The sequence below is a fragment of the Prinia subflava genome, chromosome 4 (assembly GCF_021018805.1).
Source record: "Prinia subflava isolate CZ2003 ecotype Zambia chromosome 4, Cam_Psub_1.2, whole genome shotgun sequence".
NCBI lineage: Eukaryota > Metazoa > Chordata > Aves > Passeriformes > Cisticolidae > Prinia > Prinia subflava.
Genome location: NC_086250.1, coordinates 34567018 through 34591413, shown reverse-complemented (window position 1 = coordinate 34591413; position 24396 = coordinate 34567018).

Genomic DNA, 24396 nt, shown 5'->3' with positions numbered 1-24396 from the left:
AGACAGTTATAGCATGAACTTCTATAAATCTTTTCAGGAGCTTCTTGGGCTTCAAATACTTCCAACATTTTGTCATTCCTGTTAAACAGGGAAAATTGCAGAATCCTTTTTTGGAGGTCAGAATAATTATATTCTCAGAAAATAATAGTAATTTAAAAGAGAAAAGTTGGAAAAAAAGATATGTGTTGGGAAACAGACCATAAGATAGAATTAATTATCACCGTAAATACTGGCAAAAACGTTAATACAATAGCTTTCTTAGATGCAGTCCTGGAAACTGATGTTGATACAAAGAACTTTTAAGAGATTTGTTTAGGACTCTTCTTTGTAGCCAGGGAATAGCATAATGTCAGCTATAAAACCTCTGCCTAACTGTGTATATCTCACTGTTAAGTGTGCACTTCTTTATTTGCACGTCCCAAACAAAACCAACTGGAGCAAATGTTTTTGTTGCTCTACATCGAGTGCTCTTCCTCCATTATACTTGTTTGCTACTTCTATTCCTGTTAATCAGCATTCTGGGATATTTGGGTGGAAAAAATGGGAAAACAAGTGTCAAAGACATCCCTTCAGGCATAAAACTGCTCACATTATTGCAGCCAGAAACTCACAAGACAACGTGAGCGGTGTGCTCATGCAGCTGGATACTTCCATGAATGGTTCAAATAAAGTATCAGTTGTTTAAAAACAAAAACTCTCCACTGAACTAACACTTTACAATAAAGCCTCCAATGAAGGTATGCTTTCCTTTTTTTTAAATGCTGTGACTAAAGTTATTGACATAAAATTTGGTGTCCACCCTCACATCTTTACATAAAACAAAACAAAACAAAAGAAGTCAGACAGAACCTGTGACAACATTATATGGATTCAGAGAAAGAAGAGATTCAAACTGATGAAGATTCAAAAAGAAAATGAAAGGACATCTCAGTCTGGAAAACTGAATAAATAAGATACATTGTGTTTGGACCTGGTTGGACCCTATTTCAGACTCTCAGAATACCCTCACTTGGCAACGTGATCATTATTTTTAAAGCTGATGTATGATGTTGGTGTTCAGACATTTCTTAAAGAAATTAATTAATCTGACACAGAGTCCTCTCTGTTTGCTACGTGGATAAAAATATGATTTAGTGCCATTTATACCACAGAAATTGAATACTCATATAAGCGTGCTACTGGATTTATACTACATTATCAGAAAGTCACAAAAAAAGGAGATCCAAAAGACTACTGGACCCAAGAGACTTTTTCTAAAACACGAATTGTTGAAAGTTCTTAATTTCAGTTTGAGGAACATCTTTTGCATCCTGTATTTCCCAAGAAGAAGAAGAATTTAAATGTTTAATTATAGTAGTTAGCTCTTGAGCTGGAAACAGCTTGGGACAGGGCTCAGTTGAAGCATAAGAAAATTTTTTTTTTTGTAATTTGCAGAAATTTTAAAGGCTTGGTGCACAGGAAAGCTAAAGTTGCTGCAAAACTGCACATCTCACAAGAGCACAGAGGGGAGGTATGCTTCTGGAAATGGATTAATGAGGAAAACTGAGACAAGGACCTCTCACTGAGCATGCCACTGGATGGTTGACACAGAGTGAGACAGTGGGGTCTGGATGGATGATGGTATGGCTGATCAGGAGGCCACACTGTCATACTCTTGCACACATACAAGTTAGTTAAAACAGGCTCAGACTTGCAGGCTAGAAGTGTGCAGGCTCCAGGGGTTCATCTACAGGAACACTGGGTGTGCAGGATGGCACCACAGGCGCTGCAGACAGGGTTCCAGCTGCCACTGCAGCAAGGACTGCTCACCCTTAGGGTGGCTCATCCAGGTTGTCACAGGGTTATTTTTGTGTGTGTCCACATGCTGTGTGTGCAGGGAGGTGTGTCAGGGAAGGAGGATGATGCACCCGTGGCACTGGGCACTGCAGGGCCTCAAAACAGCCTGGGCAGAGGGGTGAGCTCAGTCACACCATGCCCTGTGTGAGTGGCAAACCTCCAGCTTGACATCAGGCTCCTGCACCAGAACAGGACTGTGTAATGCATTCCAGTGGCTTTCAGAAAGTGCAGGCATCTCACACCAGCAAACAGATAAAAGGTTATTGACTAAACTGTATTTATAGATTTCTATAAAATATTTATAAATCTAATATATATTTATTTTTTAAAAGGAGGGTTTTATAAGTTATTTAGGATAACACACATGAATATGTATGATTAATATCTCATTTTTTAAACATGATTTAAATTTGTAAATCCAGGAGTAATGGGATATGGCAACTGGCATCCCAAAGGCGTAAGTGAGCAATGACTTAGTTGTGATTTTGAAAGAAGTCTGTTCCTAAAAATAGTGACCACATTTTCATGGACGTCTAGGAAGCTTAACAGAAGAAAAAATAAAAAGGCATCAGTGTCAGGACCCTGAAGTTGTTTCAGGGGAGAAACGTTCTTCACCCAGTGGCTGGGCACGGGAACAGACTCCCCAGGGAAGTAGTCACAGCCTGACTGAGTTCAAGAAGAGTTTGGACAGCACTCTCAGGCACACAGTGTGATCCTTGGGGATGGTCCTGTGCAGGGCCAGGAGCTGGACTCAACAATCCTTGTAGGTCTCTTCCAACTCAGCTTATTCTGTGATTATAAGGTTTTTTATAATGATCAGCATTTGCAGAAATGCCATGCTTGAAGAACACGTAAGGTTTTATATATGTTCTAGTACTGCCATAAGCCTCAGTGGCCACAGGAACAGCTTAGACAAGCTAAGTATTTTTCTAGCATCAGTACTGCACCATCTGTTTCCTCCTGCAAACATCATTCTCAGCAGGAGCCAAGCAGGGTATGTAGCAAGCAGTGAGAAATGGCAGAACTATAAAGTAGGAACACAGTATAGGAAAACATCTACTTACAGGGTGGACTGTCACCAAGGGAAGCAGGTTTTGTGTTTTAGTGTAATAAAACAAAATAATTGTACCACACTGAACCTTTCCTGCAGTTTTAATACCAAATGCAAAAATATGAGGTACCTGATCAAGTTTTTAAGTTAGACACAATTCTTGACATAAAATTAGACTGGACAAAATTGTGATTAAATATAACACAGCACTGCAGATTCAGGAATTATTTTCAACATCAGTAAACTAAAGAAGAAATAAGTCATGCCATTTTCATGCTTCTCCAGTTTCTATGGCTACTGAAAACCAAGCTTAGAAACTGAATGATGCATATGTCTAACTTGGCAAATGAATTAAAGTCTAAATATCAGTGTCATAGTGTAATTCTGAACATTATTCTAGCTTCCTGTACTTGAGTTTCCTTTACATGAGCTTGAGATGAGATAGAACATAATTACTTTTTAATTGCTGCTCAGAGAACAGACTGCAAGAAGAGACGCACAGCACCAGGAAAAGTTAACAGGCATGAGAATATTGACTTATATTCAAGCTGAACCTTATACAGCCCAATAATATATTTATGATCAGCTATTGAGGATCTACTCAGTTACCCAAACATCACTTCACGTGAACTGAAGGTGCTGCATCTCTCTACCTGCCACCTGAAAACAGTGTAGGTCTCCCATGGATTTTGTGTTATCAGTTCTGATGGGTGGCTTAGATACTCCAGAGCTTCTCAAATAGCATCAGGCTCCCAAGTTAGGCAACTAAAATGCTCTTTCTATGACTGAAATAGCCTTCAGGCTACTAGAACAACAGCTAAACAAATTCTGGGTTTATGCTCAGGCAGCAGATAGTGAACTAAAGGAGTTATGCTGGGACATGCAGATTGCATCAAGGCAATGAATAGAAAAATTCATATGGGAAGGAAACACAAGAAAAGTACTTTGGGAACTTATGCACTAAACACAAAAAAAGAGACATGGGTTTTGTGTTCTGATAAGATCAAGACAAGTGATGTAACCTGCTTGCCTCTTGATGTATCAGATCATACTGGTACAGCTTACATGCACTGGAATGATTACCTGGCACATGATACTGGAAATGATTCAGTATTTCAGTAATGTAGCAGGCAAAGATCCTTTTTCCTCATGGGCCTTACACCTTGGCTCTCTGAGTATTCTTTTGTACACAGGCTTTGTTTTTTTGAGGTGCTATGCAAGCCACACTGAGACTTCATTAAACATGCAATTTTTAGTTCATGGAAGCACATACAATTCCTGGACCCCCAAAAAAGCACCCAAATATATAATTAATTGCTTAAAAATCAAGACAATTTGATTTCATCTGGTTTGGCCCTGCTCTTTGCTGCTCTTATCCTTAAAAGGCTGCCACCCACTATTTGCTGCACAGACGTGTTCCCCCTGCTCCACTCCATCTTTTGGTACCCACATGTTTTGCCTGGAGGGGCCTCATCTCTACTGGCCTTGTCCCTCCACCAGCCCTGGAAGGGCAACCACAGCAGTACCACAGCTGCACCTGGGGGTTTCTTCCAGTTCCAATCTTTTTTCTCTTGGATAGCATATTTCTCTTTTTAGTAATTTCCAAGTTTCTCTTTTTTCTCTTAGCAAACAAAGATGTGAGGTAGCCACATTTTCTCACTTATTCTCTCCCCCTCTCTTAGAGCTGTCTATTCATCATGATGGAGACACTTTGAAAGGCAATTAGATTGTTACATTAATTTTCATTTGGGATTCAAATTTACCTAAATGGGAAGGTCTGTCTGTATTAAATAACTTTTTAAAACACTTGAAAAAGTTACTAAAATGCAGGAGGAATTAGAAAAGGCACATTTTGAGCAGCAACAATCTGGATTGGGAAAGACTGCCAGTCAAAAATCACATGAAAGGAGCGTGGTAAAGAAAGCAAGAGAAGTCCTTTAAGAACAGCAAAAGAAATATAAATATCCTCAATCCTTCCAGCTTGTGCTTCTTACTCAGCTGCAGACTCAGAGAACTTGGGAAGCAGCTAAACTGGTACTAGTGGTTCCTTCCCTGCTTTGGGGTTAATAGAAAACTGAGATTGCAGTGGTTGTTCTACAGTTGTCACTGCAGTCACCTGTGCTAAACAAGAACAGCATTTGATGAGGGATTGGTACTTTTCCATTAAAAAACCCAAACAAATAACAGTTCTCTTGACTGTCACAGCAATTGGCTGTGATCAAGCTTTCCACTGATGGATAATCTTGTTTGGGTATTTTTCATTGGCAATACAAAGCTAAAAGTAGAAAGAGAGTTTAACTAGGACACAGCCAGCCGATCTGGCAGTGGATCTTTTTCTAAGGATTTTTGTCCATAAGACTTCTGAGCACAAATGCCAAATGACATTCAGAAGAAAAAAGATTAGGCTGATAAAACTGTGCAGCAGGGCTTTTCCTACTATTTTGGCTGCCTGTGGTACACAAATTACATTATACTTTTTGCTTGATTAAAAGTAAAGGAAGTAATAGCAAGTACTAACCTTCCTTTTAAATTAAACTGATTTAAAAGGATCATCTGCTTATTTATTATTATTATCCGTCATTTCATATTTCACTAGCGAAATGAAAAGTCAAACAGAGCTGTGCTGCAAGATAGAATATCTTTAATGATGTAGCAACATTTTTGTAGGTATCTACTTGGTTATCAGGAGGCCTCATTGTTAATAGTCTCCTCTGCCCAAGCAGCTGTGCCTGTGATATTAGAACACCATGTTCCCTCCAGCACAGTGTGTGGAGTTATTTCATGTCCAACCAGAGATAAAATGTAAGCTACTCAAAAGGAACTTCCAAATCACCCTGTAAAAGGAAACTGCAGAGAGACAAGCTGCTGGTAAGAAGAGAGATGAAAGGGTTATGTCAAGCATTTACTGACCATATTTCTCTTTCACCAAGCCACATTATGCAACCTGTCAGGTGCAAAATACTTGCAGTTTCTAAGAGCAGAACAAGCATTGCAGCTATGTGCAGAGCAAATATCTTTATTGAAATGACATGCTAGAAAAACAAAGTCATTTTGCATGGAAGTCAGGATGTAGAGGAACAGGTGGCAGATACAGATATTTTGGAAATGAGCATGCAAGAGAACAGATTTAATCTGCATTGTTACAGGGGTCAGGGGATATCTCCCTTCCTTATTTACACCTATTTACTGAAAAAAGAGTGAGACCACATGGAAATATATTTTTAATCTTAAGTATTCCTGCAGGCAGGGCTGTGAGGAGCTGGAGACCGGCTGCAGTGTCAGTGGAGCAGGAACTGGTAGTCCCAGGGGGTTGAAATGGAATTCTGGCTTGTGGGCAGCACAGGGAGAGCCCTGGGAAGGGGTCAGGGACCCCTAAAAGAAAGAAATGATTTGCAATGAGTGGTAAACCTTTAGCTGGCTACATTTCAATGAGGCAATCCTCCCTAGCAGATCTAGGCTTTTTGCATCTAAAGGTTCAGGATGAAATTTATCGGGAGACATTCTCACTAGCTGATTTGGGAATCTTAAACCTTCTTAAGTGCTTGTGTTTTCTTTACCCTAGTCCTCTGTCACTTGGGTGATTTGTGCCAGGCATCTGGTAGCAGATGTCCTCTGCAGAGTGTTCTCCAGCAAAAGGGCATTAAACACTTCAGCCTTTTCTGCATCATCTGTTTAGATCTTTCCTCCCCTCAACGCAGCAGACCAAAGCTTTCTCAGCCTTCCTCTTACCATTAGTGCAATTACAGAAGGATTTCCTGTCATTCCTTACAGGCACAGCCCTTCTGCTGCTCCCTCCCTAACAGAGTTTTTCTCTCCTGCTGTTGCAGCCGTGCTGGGGTTTTTAATGTTCTCCTTCTGAACCCAGGGGGGTAACAGAGCCTTCCACACCAGTGGCTGGCACTCCCACCCTCTGGTCTCCCAAATCATTTGTTTCCCTCTGACTTTACCTGTCACCCTTTGAGGCTGGTGAAATCTGCTTATTTTAAGTATCTATAGCCTCACACTCTTCCTCTTTACAGAAAATAGGGAACTCCAAAACTTCAGAAATAGCCCAGGCTGTCCCCACCATGATCTCTACAGCTGTTGAATGGTTAATCCTCGTGTACTATTTTCCCAAGCAGATAAAGCACTTCATTACCACTCCTGTGCTTTGAATGCAGAAATGTAAAAGCATTTAGAAATAAAAAACACTTCACATCTCTTCCTTTTTTGTGCTGAAACTGTTCCTCATTGATATGCACATGAAGAGATCAGAAAAAAAATTTCCTTTCTTTTTAAAAAATGTAAGTCACCTCTGATACAATATACTCAGATAAACATAACTCTCAGGTCTTGCAGTGTAATTGAGCAATCTGTTGGAAATGTGAAAACTGCAGAGAGCTTTTAAATAAGTTGTTTGTAGTTTCATTTTGATTCTCTCCAAAACTGCAGAATAATTTAATATAAAGGATCTCATGCATATTGCAATGAAACCAAGAGAGAATTTCAGGTACTCATTGGTGAATTTTAGCTACAACTACAAGTATGGAGCAAAATGAGATGTTCAATGTTTTACATTAAATCTCAATGACCAAAATTGGAAGGAATATTTTTATTACTGTGAATTTTTATTAACATTATTATACTTAATATTCCCATGTCTTATTTTATTGGTTTTATAAGAAGCAGAGGGTGTTCTTGAAACCCCCATTATTAGTGATCATGCACAGGGATCTTGCAAAATGCAGACTATCTAAAATATCCCTTAAAACCCCAAATAACTGTGTTTAAGCATTAGCCTTATTTAGCTTCACTGTCTTTTTCAGTAATCCATACTGCTTTAAAAGCTTAAAAATCAAATAAAAAGTTATGATAATCACTAAATACCAAACAATTGGTGTAAAGAAACCTGTACAAACATAGTTCAGATCTAGGGAAAGATGAAATACAATCCAGGATGCAGTGGACTAGTATGTCTCATTTATTTTTCTCTCTTCATGGGCAAGGTAGAAAACCACAAAAAAATGTTTAGAAGAGAAGACAAAGTAGCAGTTTTATCTCCTACTCTTCATTTTCTTGGCCGAAAAAGAATTACAATCAAAATATGGACTGACACCTCCAGAACTCACCAAAATTTGAATGAATACTTTTAAGTGCAAAAGCACACTTTTCATAATGACTAATTGGATGAAAATGAAACTACATCAGTATTTTTATGAAAGGAACATACTTGACATCACAACACAGAGTGGAAGCAAAAGTTATTTCTAATATGTCAGAAACTGCTTGCATCTGTGGATGTGCAGTGGCAGGATGCGCAGTAAATATTTTCAGATTTTTGCTTGTTTATTTTTGGGAGCACTTTGCAGATGAAACTTGCACCATTCTCAGCAAAGATAAGGCAGACTGTGGTCCTGGGATGCTGTACAAAACCGTTCTTCCATCGTTGGAAAGAGATCCAGCCTTTTTAAAAGGCAAAGTGGCAGGTCGATAAGGGTTTTGTTCAGAAATGGCACAGTGATGAAGAGTGTCAGAGAGGTGTGCTGGTTTCAACAGGGATTGATTAAAGCAGAGGGAAGCTGGGAGTGAGCAGCCCCGCTCCTGTTCCTGTGGGACACGACGGTGCCGTGTGTTGGCATTCCAGGGCCTGTTCCCGGACAAAAGGAGCCTTCACTTGAACTGCGACGTGTTGAGTCCCGCACAGCACAACAAACCCAACACAGCTGTCCCAGCAAGCCTCCAGCAAAGCAAGGGAAATTCGCCATGGCCCCATGATTTTTCATTTTAACTGGAATAAGAAAGATTCCATCAACAATTACAGAGCAGAGCAGCAAGAAATCCAAGTTTTTCTTTAGCAGCTGCTATTGTGCAGGATAGACAAAGAGATAAGGTAGGAAAAAAGTCACTTTCAGTGTAGACGGTATCTAATCTGCCAAGATAAAACATAGAATCAAGATCTTTCAGATAATAAAATATACTGAAGAAGCAAAGTCAAGCCTTTTCTACAGCCCTAAAATGGCTATAGCCAGTCTTCCTTACCTCTTATGAATTCCTCTGCTAGTGCTACAGCAACTTCTTCTTGGCATATTTGAACAAGGGTTTTCAAAGAGTCATTCTTTGACCTTCCCACGTGCTGCTCATTTAGAGTTTCATTTTACAGGCAGTAAGTCCAGTAGGGGTCAATGGGGACCGCAAGAATTAAAAACCAGAATGCACCTTAGTATGCCTTGTTGTAGACCTGGAATTTTCACTTTGTTAAATGAAGCATTTAAATACTACACCTCAAAGGTGGCATAATAGAAAACATTATTATTAAATATTATTAAACATGGTAAATTATTATTATAAAATATGATATAAAATGAAGCCATAATAATTAATTTTAAACTTATAATTTTAATTAATACATATAATAACCCACCACCTATGTTTTCCAATGTATCATAGCCTTTGTGAAAATGACAGATTATTAAGCACAGAAGCACAAGACTCAGAGCAGGTTAACTTAATGCAAATGGGTTTTTGCTGCCAGAAAGACTATTAATGATGCACTGATTCCTAAACTGAAAGTTACTATTCCATCCTCTGAATGCACACTCATTTCAGAGCAGGCAGTGCAAGATTTGGGACCTGGTCATCAGTGTGCATTACAAACTTATGTCTGGAAGATAGGTGTCCACTTTAGGACACAGGGAGATGCATGTATGTCCAAAGGTAATCTAAAAAAACCTAGCAGACATTCAGATAGAAATGCCCGCAATGATCAAAAGCCAAATTAAATTAAAATTTATGACTGTGCCACAATCCAAATGTGAATACTGTAAGCAGTGGTAGGAATGTCCTGGAAGTAACAGATACTGGCCAACTCCTGTGTAGTAACAATTTATCCATCAAATTTTTCACATTTGAAAGATGCATGAAAAAGATATGCTGGTGACCTACAAAAAAACCTTGGTTGGGATCAAAAAGGTGAATAGAATTATTTCTTACAATACAGGCGATGAATTAAATGAAATTAGTAGAGAGCAAATTAGAAACAAATAGATTTATTCCCTTTTTAAAAATGCAGAATTGACTGAACTGCAGACTTAGGACTTAAAAGTTCAAAAGAGCAAAGAAAAATAGGTGATAGGAGATAAAAATCTCAGAGTGTAGGTCCAATGCTGGCTCCTAAACAGGATAATCCAAGTGCAGTTTATATGGGAGGAAGAGTGAATTACTTTTTTTTGCCTTTTTTTCCCCTATTGTTGGAAATAGCATTCTGAGATGTTTTATAAGCTATACATGAGTTGAAAATAAGAAGTTAAATATACTTATTGAAACCACTACAGAAAGAGCACATTTGTATTTTCATTACAATCAAGTGCACTGATACCACGCAGCTGATGAGCTATTTTGAGTAAAGAACCATATCTTCTTTGTCAGAATAAGTTCTAATTCTCAAAGCTGAACTTGTTGCCTAGTACACATTAATAGTGAAAAACATGTTCATGACTAATTCGATGAAACAAATGGCTTTTGATTAAATAATGTTATGCAGAAACATATAAACAAATTAAAACAGTATTTCCTAGAGTTGCATTCCTGTCGTGGTTGGGGGGGGAGGTGAATTTTTCCAGGGGGATGTGGGCAGTCCAATCAGTGATCAGCTTTTCTGCTGGCACCTGGATTGGTCACTCAGAGGTTTGGACACGCCTCTGAGGACACAAAGAGTTAAAAGCAGGAGTCTGGGGGGTTCGGCCTCTTTTCAGATCCCGGTTTCAGCAGAGAGACGTGTCAGGCCTCCTTCCCCTGCCTGGCCACGAGGCTGGGTGGGGGAGGGGAAACACGTGGTCGGCTCAGGTAAGCCGGAGCCCCCGGGGGGGGGGGGGGGGGGGGGGAGAAGAGAAGGGACAGGACTGGAACTGAGCTGCCCCGTCCAGGATGGAGGGGTGGAAAACTGTGGAAGTGCCTGCTGTGTGTGCTCACCCCCCTCCTCCCCCCCAAACTCCGGGAGAAGGTGCTCAGCCACGTGGGGGTTTGCGGATCCTGGGAGTGCCTCCGCTTGCAGCACCCTGCTGAGAAGAAACTGTTAACCCTTGCTTGGCAGAAAGAAACTTTTCTTAGACATTGATTCTCATGACTGGTGGTTTTCGGAGAGAGGGAAGCGGCCTGGGACCGAGGTGATAAAGCACGACTGGAAGGAATTCGATGGAAGAATGAGAGGAGTAGCCTTTTGAGCTGGACTTTTCTTGCATAATGTCAGCCATGGACTGAACTTGAGTCTCTTTTGAACATAAACTGCATTTTTGGGTGGATACAGCTGCCCTTGCTTTTGCTACAGTGACTGGCACTTGAAGAGTGGAGCGAGCAGAGAAAAGAGGGGGAGGGTGAGGTGGCGCCCTCTGCCCTCAGGGCAGACCTGCTCCTGGAACCCCGGCCCCTGGGTAAAAAGGGGAGAGCTCGGCATGCAAGCATCCTTAAAAGAGCCCTGTATGCAGCTTGAGACTATGGACAGCGGTGAGAGCGCTGGACATAGGAAAAAGAGAGTGTCACCCTGGCAGACCTCTCTGGGCGGTGCCACGGGTGACATGGGAACACATAAGGGGTGGACCCGTGTTTTCTGAGGAACAGTCTGTGGTGCGAGAGAGACTCCTCTCTCCCTTGCTGAATTGAAGATTAGTTTGTTTTTGAGTGGTGATTGTTTGATCTAAAACCCAAGGGTTGGTCTGTGAAGAGTGATGGGTGGGGAGGTAGAAACTGGGAGAAGAAATGTTCTAAGAAGTTTTTATTTCTGTCTCTGTGTGTGTTTAAGAGTATTTCTGTCCCTGTTCTTATGTAATTAATAAAGTTTTGGTGGGTTTTTTTTTGTTTTCAAGATTTAAGCCTGCTCTGCTCTGTTCCTGATCACATCCCACAGGAGTTGTTAGAGAAAAAACATATATGCATGGGTGCACTAACATCTGGCCAGTGCTAACCCATGACAATTCCTTTCAGGTCCTGGTAGAGATTGAATTTGAGTGTGCAGTATTTCATATTTAAATTCACTTCTGTTAATAATTTCATTAAAAATACAGAGACAGGTAAATAGTAGGCTAAAGGGTAGGACCCTGACAGTGGCTGTCATGGGTTTGCTAAGTAGGAAAGCAGGAAATCGCCAGACCTCCCTTCTTTCACATTTCTCCCATGCACAAGGGACACAGAAGAGGTATCTTTTTCCCATGGAAAAAAACTCAAACAGCTTAAATTCTAAACTACCTCCTACACTTTCCTGAGAGTTAAAACCCTAGCTGCATGCTGACCAGCTCTTGGCTCTTCACAGTTACCCACTGTCAACTCCGAAATCTGTAGCACATTAAGAAAGCACATGTTGAGGACAGCCCAAGTAATGTGAATAAAAATTATGACAAATATTGCAGAGACTATAATTCCCTTTTTATTCAGTGCTTTGGCACAGTTTCCATTCTGAGATGCCAGAAGAACATCAGAACAGAAAAAAACCAGAGGAATCGGGGAGAACTCATGTCAAAATACAGTGCACCTTGACTTGAGCCTTTATGATCTCTTCAAAATGCAACTCTGCAAGAAGCATGCAAGTATAAAGAGTGGTTTGAGAAAAAAAAACCCAAATAAAAGTAAGAATATATCACATCAGCCAATCTCTATTTCAGGAAATGATGCAAGCAAAGTCCGCAGCAAAGTGGGCCTCCCAGAAATACTCTGCCACCCACAGCATTGTGTAACCTTCCTTTGGTGTGAAACACGGGCTTAGCTCCTGCTAGCAGCAGTTAGCTGCACCCCATGCAACCTTGCTGAAAGTTCAAGAAACAACAAACAAATGCTGTTATTTTCCTCCCTCTGCAAAAGTGTGTCTGACTAAACTTCTGCTACAAAGCCCTACGACAGCAGAAATGAGTCCTGCAGCTTCTGATAGGGAAACTGTCTGCTCCACATCCCACCAAAGGGAAGGGAAAGGCTGGTTTGCTCGAGAGCTGTTCATGTTTTCGATCTTGCCTCTTTTTGGAGCTCTTTTTGATCTCCAGCTTTATTGTCTGGGATTTTTCCCATTTCTCTCATTTTCTCTCCCATCAGCCAGTTTCCTTTTTTTTTTTTCTACTCACAGTTTCCAAAACTGAACAAACAAGGAAAATACATCGTCAGGTAACAAAACTCAACACCTGACAATAACATTTAGCCAAACTCATGCAACAATTACAGCTGATAAATAACTATACCACATCATTTTCAATTTGGCTGCCACTATAGTAAGTCTTGCATATAGAATATCCCACTGCCCTACATCAAACCTGATACTTTCTAAGCATATCTACATGGACTATTTCCTGGCAGAGTAATGGCTGCCTTAAAACCATCGACTAAGCAAAGCAGGACTGGAAGAGAGCACATTATTTGACATTATTTATCCTGCTCTCAGGATATTTGGTTGGATTTTTTTCTCTCCTATTCCTTTGAGGCCACAGCTTCCCACTGCTGCCGGAGCAACGGTTCATCTGCTATTGCTTTCTTGCTCTCTGAGCAGGGCTGGTGGCAGGAAGCCACAATTGCTCCTTGTGTTTATCTCTCCCCATCTCGCAGCCCTGACAGAGTGAGTCTATTTGGATAGCAAGAAGCTGTGGTAACTAAGCAGCCACAAATTTAAAAGGGACATTTCCAGCTACTTGCACTCTTAAGAGTAAGTGCAAAGCAAGTCTTCTATAATAGAACAAGTATATTTTTTAATGTGAATGGAATGAGAAAAACAAATAGCAGGTTTGTGTGGGTGCTTTACTTACATTATCTTAAACTAAATCTTCCTGATTAAGAATAAAAAGCTCTTCATCCTAGAGATGGTTTTTGCTGACAAACACATTAGCAATAGCTTCATATTCCAGTTACAATCTCTACGTATTTCAACGTGAGCCTTTCTGTGAGAAGTTCAGAACCATGCACAGACCACGTTCCTTCTTTCTCTAGAATGTAGTTCCCATTTCCTGAAGGAATCAAACAGCCAGACTCACTTAACCCTTTCCTGGAATATTTAACACCCGGCCTCTGGAAGAACTGTTTCAACCAAATAGAGAAAATATTTGAAGAGGTAGGTCTAAAATGCAAGCTTCAAACCCAGACCTCAGCTTTTCCAAAGGAGGTAGGGCTCAGATCTTTGGTTCAAGGTCAGCCAGTGAGTCAGGAGTAGACTCTGAGCACATACTGGGATCAGCAGTGCTCCCAGTCCTGCCTCTGTACTTGGACTGCTTCTGTTGGCTTTGTATAGAAAATAATGACTGCAACACTCTCCAAGAAAGACTAACAGAATGGTGACAAGTCTGCTAGCAGTAGTTATTCTTCTAGATGGGTCAGTAGAATTAAAGACAAAATTTTGCATCAGCGGTGCTCCCGAAAAGTAAAATTTGATCCTATCAACATCATCACAGATTTCAGGTCTTCTGCTCATGCACAGTCCAAGGGTTTGAGGAGATCAGGGTGCAATTTTTACATCTCAAGCACCATTATCTGTAGTGGACTTCCATTATAGACAATGAAAAGCACATTTTAAAGGGGCTATGCCTGCATTTTTGCAAAGGTAAACTCTGTCTAATCTCTGCACACGCCTGTCTTCTCGACACCCTGCTGCCCTGCTGGACCAGATGTGATACTCAGAGCCTCTGCATGGGGTGAGGGCTGGCTTGAGGAGGTTTGTGCTTCCTTAGTTTATCCAAATGATGGGCAAGATTTCCCAGTGCACTCTGTCTGCCTTTTACTGCTTCAGGGATGCAGAGTGGTCATAAAGTTTAATTGCCCAATTAAGCAGGCTTTACAGTTGCTCTGTGTTGCTGGAGTACCAAAAAGCAGATTGAGCAAACTAGTGAAGCTGGATCATTACTGTGTCAAATCCAAGACACACATACTTGTGTGTATGTGTGAGAAAAACATTCAGTACATGGGCTAAAGTAACCAAAACACAAAAGTAGGTATAGATTGTACAGGCAGGCACATGTTTCAGTGTTGAGGAGCGAGTTACAAGCAAGAACCCTAATGCCCCCTGATCTCTTTACAGGATGGCAGAAGGAGCCACCAGTGTGCAAGTCAAGCTGGCACAGCTAGGCTTCTGTCAGGGCTGCAAGATGGAGGGGAAACACTGGGAAAGCAGCTGGGGCTTCCTTCCATACCCCCAGGGCAGCAGAAATAACCTTCTGTGAACAAAGCACAGGAAAAGGAAAAAAAAACCCACATAAGCATCCATGACAATTTGCAAATGGAGCAATCTAAATTCTCATGGGGATTGGAATTCAGTGAAGGCAGCTGTAGGTGAGGGCTCAGACCTCTGCTTCTCATCATCTGCTTGTCCTTTACCAGGTTCCTTTGGCAGCCCCACAGCTTTTCTCCACACCCACCCTTGGCGGGTTCCTGTTTCTTTTCGAGCCTCTTGGTTGTGGGTGACGCCGGATGCGTGCGCTTAAGGAGGGGACAGCAAACACTTTAGGGTAGGGGAGGCCTCTAGAGACAATTCCACTACAAATAAATTCTTCGCTTATCTTAATGCCAGCAGGCATCTCAGTAAAAGTGGTTTCATGTTCAAGAAAGATGCCTGCCTACTTCCAGGTTAATAATTTTTTTTTTAGTAACAAAGTAGTTTGCTGACAGTATTAACTATTGGCCAGAGCAGTGCTGCTCAAACTCCCAGCTATAGCTACCAAAGGAGCCATGGTACAGTTCAAAAGGGCTGTAGCTCACAAAGAGTTAATCAATCCAATTAATATTTTTATATTAAACATATATGAACAAGAGTTCAAGCCAGTAAGTATTTCTTTTGGAAAGTGGGTGTTGTGCAGGGCTTGCAGGATTTTCAGAAACAGACAAATCAAAAAGTAAGCCATGCTTGGAAAACCAAAGTAATATAAAATTGTGAAATGGACAACAACACCAGCCCCCATATGAAAAGCATTGCTTTTGAGATCTACGTCAAAGTTGATAGCAATATTTTTATAAGCATTATTTTTGAGTCCATGACAATAGTACAGATCAGCTGATTTCTAGTCACTCAGGTAAGTAGTGATGAATTTGAGTTAGTGCAAACACACTTCACTGTAGCTTGTCCACTCTGTTTGAGGTGCAAGTCTCACTTGGCAGTGATGGAAAAGCTGTGGGAACATTAGCATTCACCCCCATGGCAGCTGACATCAATGCCAACCCGATGTGCTCTCCATACCACACGGACACACAGCTATGCTGGGCTGCACACTGGCTCCCCATCTCCTGCCACCCACCCACATTTAAATCAGCACTGAGTCTGTTCCAGGCTGCTTGTCACAACCCTCTGACAAAACAAAGAGAGGCAAAGGGAGAGAATTAGCAAGGAGGGAAGAGATGGAAGGAGAATGTATGTAGAGTGGAAAACGCTTGAATAGATCACTGACTATGGTTTTCAGCTGTGTTTGAGGAAGCCTTCAGTAAAAATCATTCTACGGGACTCCAAACAGATGACAGAAGTTGCAAAGGTCCTTTTAAGTGAACTGATTTCAAATCTAGATCAGATTAGAACAACTGGAGGTCTAATCACTAGACTGTTATGCAAGAGTCACATATGAAATCACCAATTGGTCCTTATAGTGTAGCTTGAGTGAAACCCTCTGTCCAGCCCTTCCTCTGGAGAGTAAATGCAGGAATAGCTGAAAGAAAACACATTTTGAGATTAATTTTTCATTCTCAGAACATCCCATAAAGTGGTTGTTTCTTTTGGACATTTGGAAAAGAATAACTGCATACATTCTTTAGAGTAGTGTTACATTGTTTGGACCAGAGCTACCTATTGAACAGTTGTCACATCATTACTCAGGGACATATGCCAATAAATTCGAAATCCAAACTTGCAGACATTAACAGGAACATGGAGAATTTAGATAAAATGTGCATTTCAAACTCTAATTGGGCAAGCCTGCACTGACATTGCTCTATATAAAGCAAGATTACTGTTGCTATGGTTTCCAAATGGCCTCATTGTAAGCAATCAATAAAAGCTGAATGAAATTGTTAAATTAAAACTGCAGATCCTGATGCTGAAGGCAAGGACTCTGCATGTTTAGTCACAACTACAGCTTAGTTTGTTTAAGTCTTTGTATTCAGAGGATTTGATCACTGCATAGAGAAAATTCATGCATGCACAGCCGAGATCACACAGAGATAGTCTCTTTTGCTTTTTGCACAAATGATGGTTTGACTTTTGTGCTGTTGAAAGGCAAATATCTGTCAAGATCATGACATAAAACTAACTGCAGAATATTTTATTCAAAATGATAAATTGCCATATTACATTTTAGTATTTTATTAAAGTACTATTAATATGATTTCTGTTACATAAGAACTGTACGGATGACATTTCAAAAATTAATACAATACAGAAAATTTCAAGTTTTCTATGATTTTAGTGAAAATAGTATAAACACCAAATACATTCAATTGAACATCAAAAGATCTGAAACTGGATGCTGTCTATGGATAAAAAAGTATTTTATCAGCTTGATATGAAGAGGCAAAAATATATAATTATCATTAAACAGATTTGGGATGATGGAAGATTGTGCAAAATTATGTTTGTGGCTTACTTATCTAAAATGCTGCTGACCATGGAATAGAATTACATGGTAGAGATTATATGGGACCTTTTTTTCAAAACACTTTAACTCTTAAAATAAACAACTAGCAACTGAGTCCAGAATGCATAATAAACAGACTTGAAGAGCTTTTAACCCCAATCTTAAAAAAAAAAACCAACAAAAAAAAAACCAACCCAAAAACCACAAGGAAAAGTGCTTATATAAGAATAACTAAGAATAACAGTTCAGAGCATCTTTAAAGCCAAAGGAATACATTTTTTAAACCCTTAATACCTTGATATACTTGTCCCAAGCACAACCCTGATATGTCTGTGAGATACTTAACCTGTTGCCTTTCAAACCCCTCAAAATAACGGAACTGGTAGAATAGAAAGGTTTACTCCCCTTGATACAGACAGCATGCTAGATGGAAAATAAATGCTCCAAAGATTTCCAATGATAATGAACAGAAGTCCTAATTACAAAAGGTAGAGGTACTTCAAAAAGCTTAATCTACTATTAATTAGATATATAGATATACATATATCTAATAGATAGATATGTCATTCTGCAAACAGAACTCAGGCTCCTAAGTTACCTAAAGGCAGAGATTTTGTATTCCTTTTAGATTTAGGCATCCAAATCTTGTATACATGTTAAACATTTTTGAAATCTGCCATTCATTTCCAATCTACCCACTGATTTTTGTGTGGTATAAAATCAATAGAGTTTGTATTTCTATACTTACCTTACTTTCCAAATTCCTTAATTTGACAAGACTTGCATCAACAGTGTCTTTCATATGTAAAACCAGAGGCATCAACCATAAAGTCACAGAATCATCTATGTCAGAAAGAACACTTTACGACCATCAAGTCCAACTATAAACCCAATACTGTCAAATCCAACACTAAAACATTTCCCAAATATCACATCTACACCTCTTCTAAATACCTCTAGGGATAGTGACTCTGCCACTTCCCTGGGCAGCCTGTTCCAGTGCCCAATCACTCTCTGGGTGAAAAGCCTTATTCTAATATCTAACCTAGACCTCCCCTCACACAATTTCTGGTCATTCCTTCAGGTACTGAAAGAACAATGGACTCCTGGATGGGACTTTATTTGTATGAATGTTCCAGTCCACCATCATAGAATACATACATAATTCTTCTACTCTGTGTGTGAAACCTTCTCTAGAAGAACAAAGTACCTTACAAAATGTGAACTTTGTCTTCATTAATAAAAGCATCTGGTTTGCTGTCTAACCATCTGGATTTGCCTAAAGTTTATAGTCTCCTGAGTGTTATTCACAGGCCCACATATGATCAAGCCTCCACAGACTTTTTTATTCAGTAAAAGCTTTCCCACAGCCCTTCATTTTTTCTATCTGTTTTTGATCTTGTAAAAAAATTTCACTTTAATACGTGTGTTGTAATACTGCATGTGTTTGTGTTTCTGTGAACTGTGCAGATCTCCTAGTGTGTAGATATTACGGGCTAGATTCTCTAGGGAACAGTGGAGGAATGAACTATGGAAGAGTCATTTGGAGATACCAGACTCTACAACTTCTTCTCTGTGGTCCCTGAACAAAGGGCTAGACCAGGGTGGATAGATTACTTTAAAATGCATCAACGATTAACATGTAACACGGCATTGAGAATTGTTTCAGTTCAATAGCTACAGCTGCTAATAGGTAACAACCATTTTGTCAATGCTACACCAGAGGGGTACTGTGTGTGTTTGACAATTCCATGATTCCTGACAGCATGCAGCATGCAGATAACCTGTGTTCTGTGCGTGTATAAAATGTGTTATTATTTTCCCTTAATTCTACAAGCTGAACAGTCACTACATTTCTGCTTGCTCTGTTTCATAAACACAAGATTTTCCATCCGGAGCCCTTACAAAGCCTTGCCAAAAGGGTTCATTCTCCTTTAGAGTTCAACTTGAAGAAAATGTCTCAGTTCTCTGGTAGGTCAGTAAGTACACAACAGTTCACGAGCTCTGATGCTTCTGCCTAATCTGCTCTCTTACCACAGGCAATGGAAAATGTTTAACTTGAAACAACAAACATTCGAAATCAGAAATAGAAATTACCTCAGTAGATATTAATATAACTTCACAGAAGCCTATCTCCTTCTGCTCTAAACCATGACTGATGTTTAAGAAAAGTGTGTGCATATTTGAGTCTTTTTCTGCTTTTCTTTTTATCTACTAGAAGTCAGCAACTTTCTGTATGTGTTACATCAAATGCGTGATTTAAAGAGAAGTGCAGACCTATGGATCATGGGGTGCAGTATTGTATTTGCAATCTGAACATAATTAGGCCAACTGGAATAAAAAGCCTGTATTTTAAATGTGAAAGAGGTGTCTATTTCTAGAGTCACTCTTCCTCATATTTCTTTAATATAATAAAGTAGAAAGGATTCAAATAGTCCTGCAGAAGTTAAAACCCAGGACTTCTCTTTCTGCAGAAGAGTTGAGAGAGGGCAGCTGGATCCCACTGGACCCTGCTGTGTTTAGTTTCTAAAAATGGGAACTAAACTGAGAAGCAGCCTCCAGGGGCAGCAAAATACAGCAGGAAGCTTGGAGATGCCGTTCTGTTCTAAAAAAATAAATTGTTTCATGTACGTGATTCTATTTACTTCTTTGCTTATTAGTGTAGCTTGGGGGTACTGGCTTGTTGCCAGGCCAGCTTCTTGCAGCTTTGATTCCTGCTGACATACAAAAGTGTGAGTGTGTGAGCTCACGCACACATACCTAAAAGCAGCTTCTGTGAATGCAGAGAATAGTTTTAAGTAATTCTAATTTGCTGTCAATAGATTTCACTAAAGCATTGTATGCTACAAGAGAGATCGACCATACACTCCAAGTCTAAATCCTAGATCATTACATTTTAGCCTTTAATATACAGACGGATTCTAAAATGAGCCATAACTTTCTGACTGGAAGGTTAGTAAGTTAACTGATAAAACAAACTTCCAGCCATTGTAAATAGGATGCAAGTTGCAAATTTAAGTCACAACTTTTTCCAGATTTCAGCAACAAGTCAGGTAACAGAGCTGAAACAATGAGCCTTAATCTTTGTATGTTCAGATACAAGATGGGCTTTGTATTTCTATTGTTTATTGTACTGAAAGAGCTAGCCTATTCATTCAAAATGAAAGTCAAGACAATCATTAATTGTGATTTTTCCCAACTAGCAATGCTAAGCCTGGTTCTAAGTAAACTATTGTATTGCTAATTACATGCACTGGATTTCAGTGTGAATGAGCCTATCACAGTGTGAATTTCTACATTAGAAATTGCCTCATGGTTTCAATCTCAATGTGACATTAACATTTTTAACCTGAAAATGGGAGTCAGTATTCACACCAATCAGGATAACCCATATACTTATGTTCCAGAGCTTATGCTACAGAGCTTCTCTTGAGAAGGATAATTAAATCAAAATTTTTGCTTTAGATTTTAAATATATTTTTAGGAAAAAATATCTATTGCTATGAAAATCTTGTGTGATCCATATTTGTTTTCAGAACATATTTCCAGGAGCTGGGAAGATTTGTTTTCTGGCATGCATCAAACATTTTTCCATTGGCCACAGCATTCTTGCACTAATTGAGTTTAGAAAACTTTTCAGCTGCTGCCTGGATGAATATGATCTGTGAAAAGCAAGCCTCAGAAATAATGGGATCCATTAGCTAATTACAATTTATCATCAAACATGCATCAGTTGCAAACTGTAATATGAGAACTATATTCTGGTATCTCAGACTTTTCAGATTATAAAATCTGCCATCAAAAAGGGATGTCAGTATTTTCTTTCTTGAAATACTTCATACTTCCTAGTGAAGGAATCCACTAATTTTCAAAAGGTACAAAACTATACAAGACAAACTTTGCCTGATTTTGCAAATGATGAGATGATTTTGCTGTCTGAAGAAAAACTTCTGAGAATTTGATTGTTTATCATGCATGAAATCTGACAAATCTGTTCCCTGGTTAAAATTATCCACTCTGCTAAAAAAGCACACAAAATCCTGCAAAGTGCAATCAATTGCAAATTGGGACATTTTGGTAGAAGGCGTGGATCTTTTTAAATGTGATTACCAACTGTGTAGAAGAATGTTTCTTTGTATTTCCCCTAAACATACCTTTACTTTTACACTAAATTTACTTCCTATGACAATACATGTAGAAGTAACTGATTGTATTTTGCCACAGCTCTTACCTTTCTATTAATATTTCAGATAATGCATGAGGAAAACGTATTATCTCACTATTTCTCCCATTATTTTTCCACTAAGAGCATTTTCTCAACTTTTTAAACAGGAGGAAATTCAGAGTCACACTATAGCTGGCTTTGTTAACATATTGACCTTGACTCTTTGTTGCCTTACACTCTTAGATAATTCCATGCTAAGCAGAAGCTAAAATGCCGTCCTCTTTGAATGTTTACCTTCTGAACTTCCATGTGACTTTCATTTCAAAGATGACAAGATCTGAGTGGAGAACCAACATTGTGATTTCACATGGAAGTCTGGACACTTGCTGTTTTAAATTCCAAACTACAGAAAATCCCAGAAAAAACAAACCCCACACAAGCATGTAAGTCACAAAAATCTTCAATATATTTGACTCCTGCGGTTGCCAAACAAATTGCGATCATTCAAGTAACAAATATGTATAAATTTAAAATTCATGGGTTGCACTGAATCAGCCTGACAGTCTCGGTGGGCAGTGGACTGACACAGTTTTGTACTGCAGTTTTCCATATGCTTGACACCAGCAAATTTCCAAATAGAGATTCAATGCTGCTCTCCTCAGCCCAACTCACTGGCTCTGCTCAGCTCACCTCTGTCCACCTGCTGCCATTATCTTCCAGCCCTCCCTCCTGTGAGCCATGTTATATACACAAGGCTGTGCTCCTGTCACAAAGTGAATGAACAACTGGAGATGTTGTCAGAGACATTCCTTACAGTGCTACATCCTGCTGCCATACCCTCACTGTTTGCAGAAAACTGGGAGAGCAGCATTGCATGTGGCTGGTCTGTGGGAGATGAGCAGGTCACAGCAGCACCTCACATCACAATGAGGTCAAAGCAGCCCCAGTGGAGGGATCAGGACTGAGACCCTCAGTCCCTTAAGGCCTCACTAAATGCCCTTGTAAAAGATTTAGTAGTTGTAAGAATCTTGTAGTTGCAAAGATACACAACACATCATCTGTTAATAGAATGCAGAATGACTGCGAAACAAAGTACTTGCATTTGAGTAAAATCCAAGTAGTTTTCCTTCTATTAGGAAATAATAAAATGCCCTATATCAGATGAGTCCAAACCTGCCAGCTTTTTAATGAGATGCTCTTTCTGCTGAGAGTGGTTTACCAGGAAACATGCTTTAATTTCTCTGTGTCTGATTATTCCCTATAGCAGTCCTCACACTGCTGCAAAATCAGGTTAACAATAAAAAAAAAGGGCACCAAACAAATGCCTTACATTCCACAGGTGCAATTATTTCACAAATAAAAAGGAAGTGAACACAAGAGTTTGTAGATGGTGCTTGGAGATCCTTACCATGTATTCCTTTTGAAATCTGAGATAGATTACCATTTTAAAGTACTCTGTGCTCAGTACAGCTAAATAGGGATATTGTTAGTGCTGGGACTTTTTGTAAAAGTATTGTATATTACCTGAGGGATTTCATTTCCATTCTGGTATCATTTTTTGTGGTTGTTGTTTTGTGCTATTCATGTTTCAATTAACTCTTAAATTGTTACAGCCTACAGCCTCTTAGCTCTTATTCCTGTTTTTATGCTAGAAAGCAAAGAGAACAAGCAGCACAAAGCCTTTAACCTTATCTTCCAGGAAAACTTATCACTATACGTTAGTTATCACTGTATGTCTTCTTTTGCTAATAGAAGGCAGAATGATACATTTGTGTAGGCATATCCCTGGCTTTCACACAGGCTCCCCTAGGATGATTGTTTTCAGTTCCAGGAAGAGCATGCAGCAAATGAGCAAATGGACACCCAAATGACGATGAATTTTAAAGGACCTAAGAAAGCATGGTCCCAAAATATAAGTTTTATATAATTTTAAAATATCTATTTAATGGTATACATCCTATTAAAATACAGGTCTTCGGTAGCAGACCTTAGATAATGCCCACATTGGAAACAGATTCAGAATTGCTTTCTTTTTCTTTAAAAGTTCCCTGGACACCAAACAAACTGAATTACTGATGGCTCACCTTTGGGTTGATCGTAAGTCTTGGCTGAACCTTTTTGTGTAACTGGGTTAATTAGGTATTATGTTTTCTCTTTTTCACCTAAATAAAGGTTTTATAATGTCTTAATATTTCAGCTCCTGCAGCTGCTTTCATTGCACAAGTTAAAGATCTTTCATATGCCAAGCCACCTATTATCAACAAATATGAAAAACCTGAATTGGTTCTGAGATTTCCACTCATCTTCAAGAACTAAATGAAACTGGCCAACAAGGAGGTGACCATTCCCCTCCTCCGATGACAGGGAAAGACTGGATGATAGACACATGTGACTGCATAAACACTGCTCCTTAGGAAACGGCCTTAAAAAATAAATCACTTTTTGGATCACATGTTAAAGCTTTTTACAATTGAGGGTTTGAGATGTGCTAAATCCTACACGTTCTGCACAGTCCTATTCACTTGAACAGAATTAATCACTCAAATTGCATAAAGCTAAGTGCTTGTTTAAATCCTCACATGACTGATGACTAATGTTCAGTATTTAAAATCCTGTCCAAAGACAAAGGAACTGATTGTTTCATTTGAGCAGTCAACTTTCTAATTCATCAGAATAATTTAAATCTCGTATCATTTAAAATATCTAAGAAGAGTAACTTCATCAACAGATTCTCCTTTTATCCTTCTAGAAAATTTTGCATAATACTATTGCATTGGAAGTGTTTTCACTCTGAG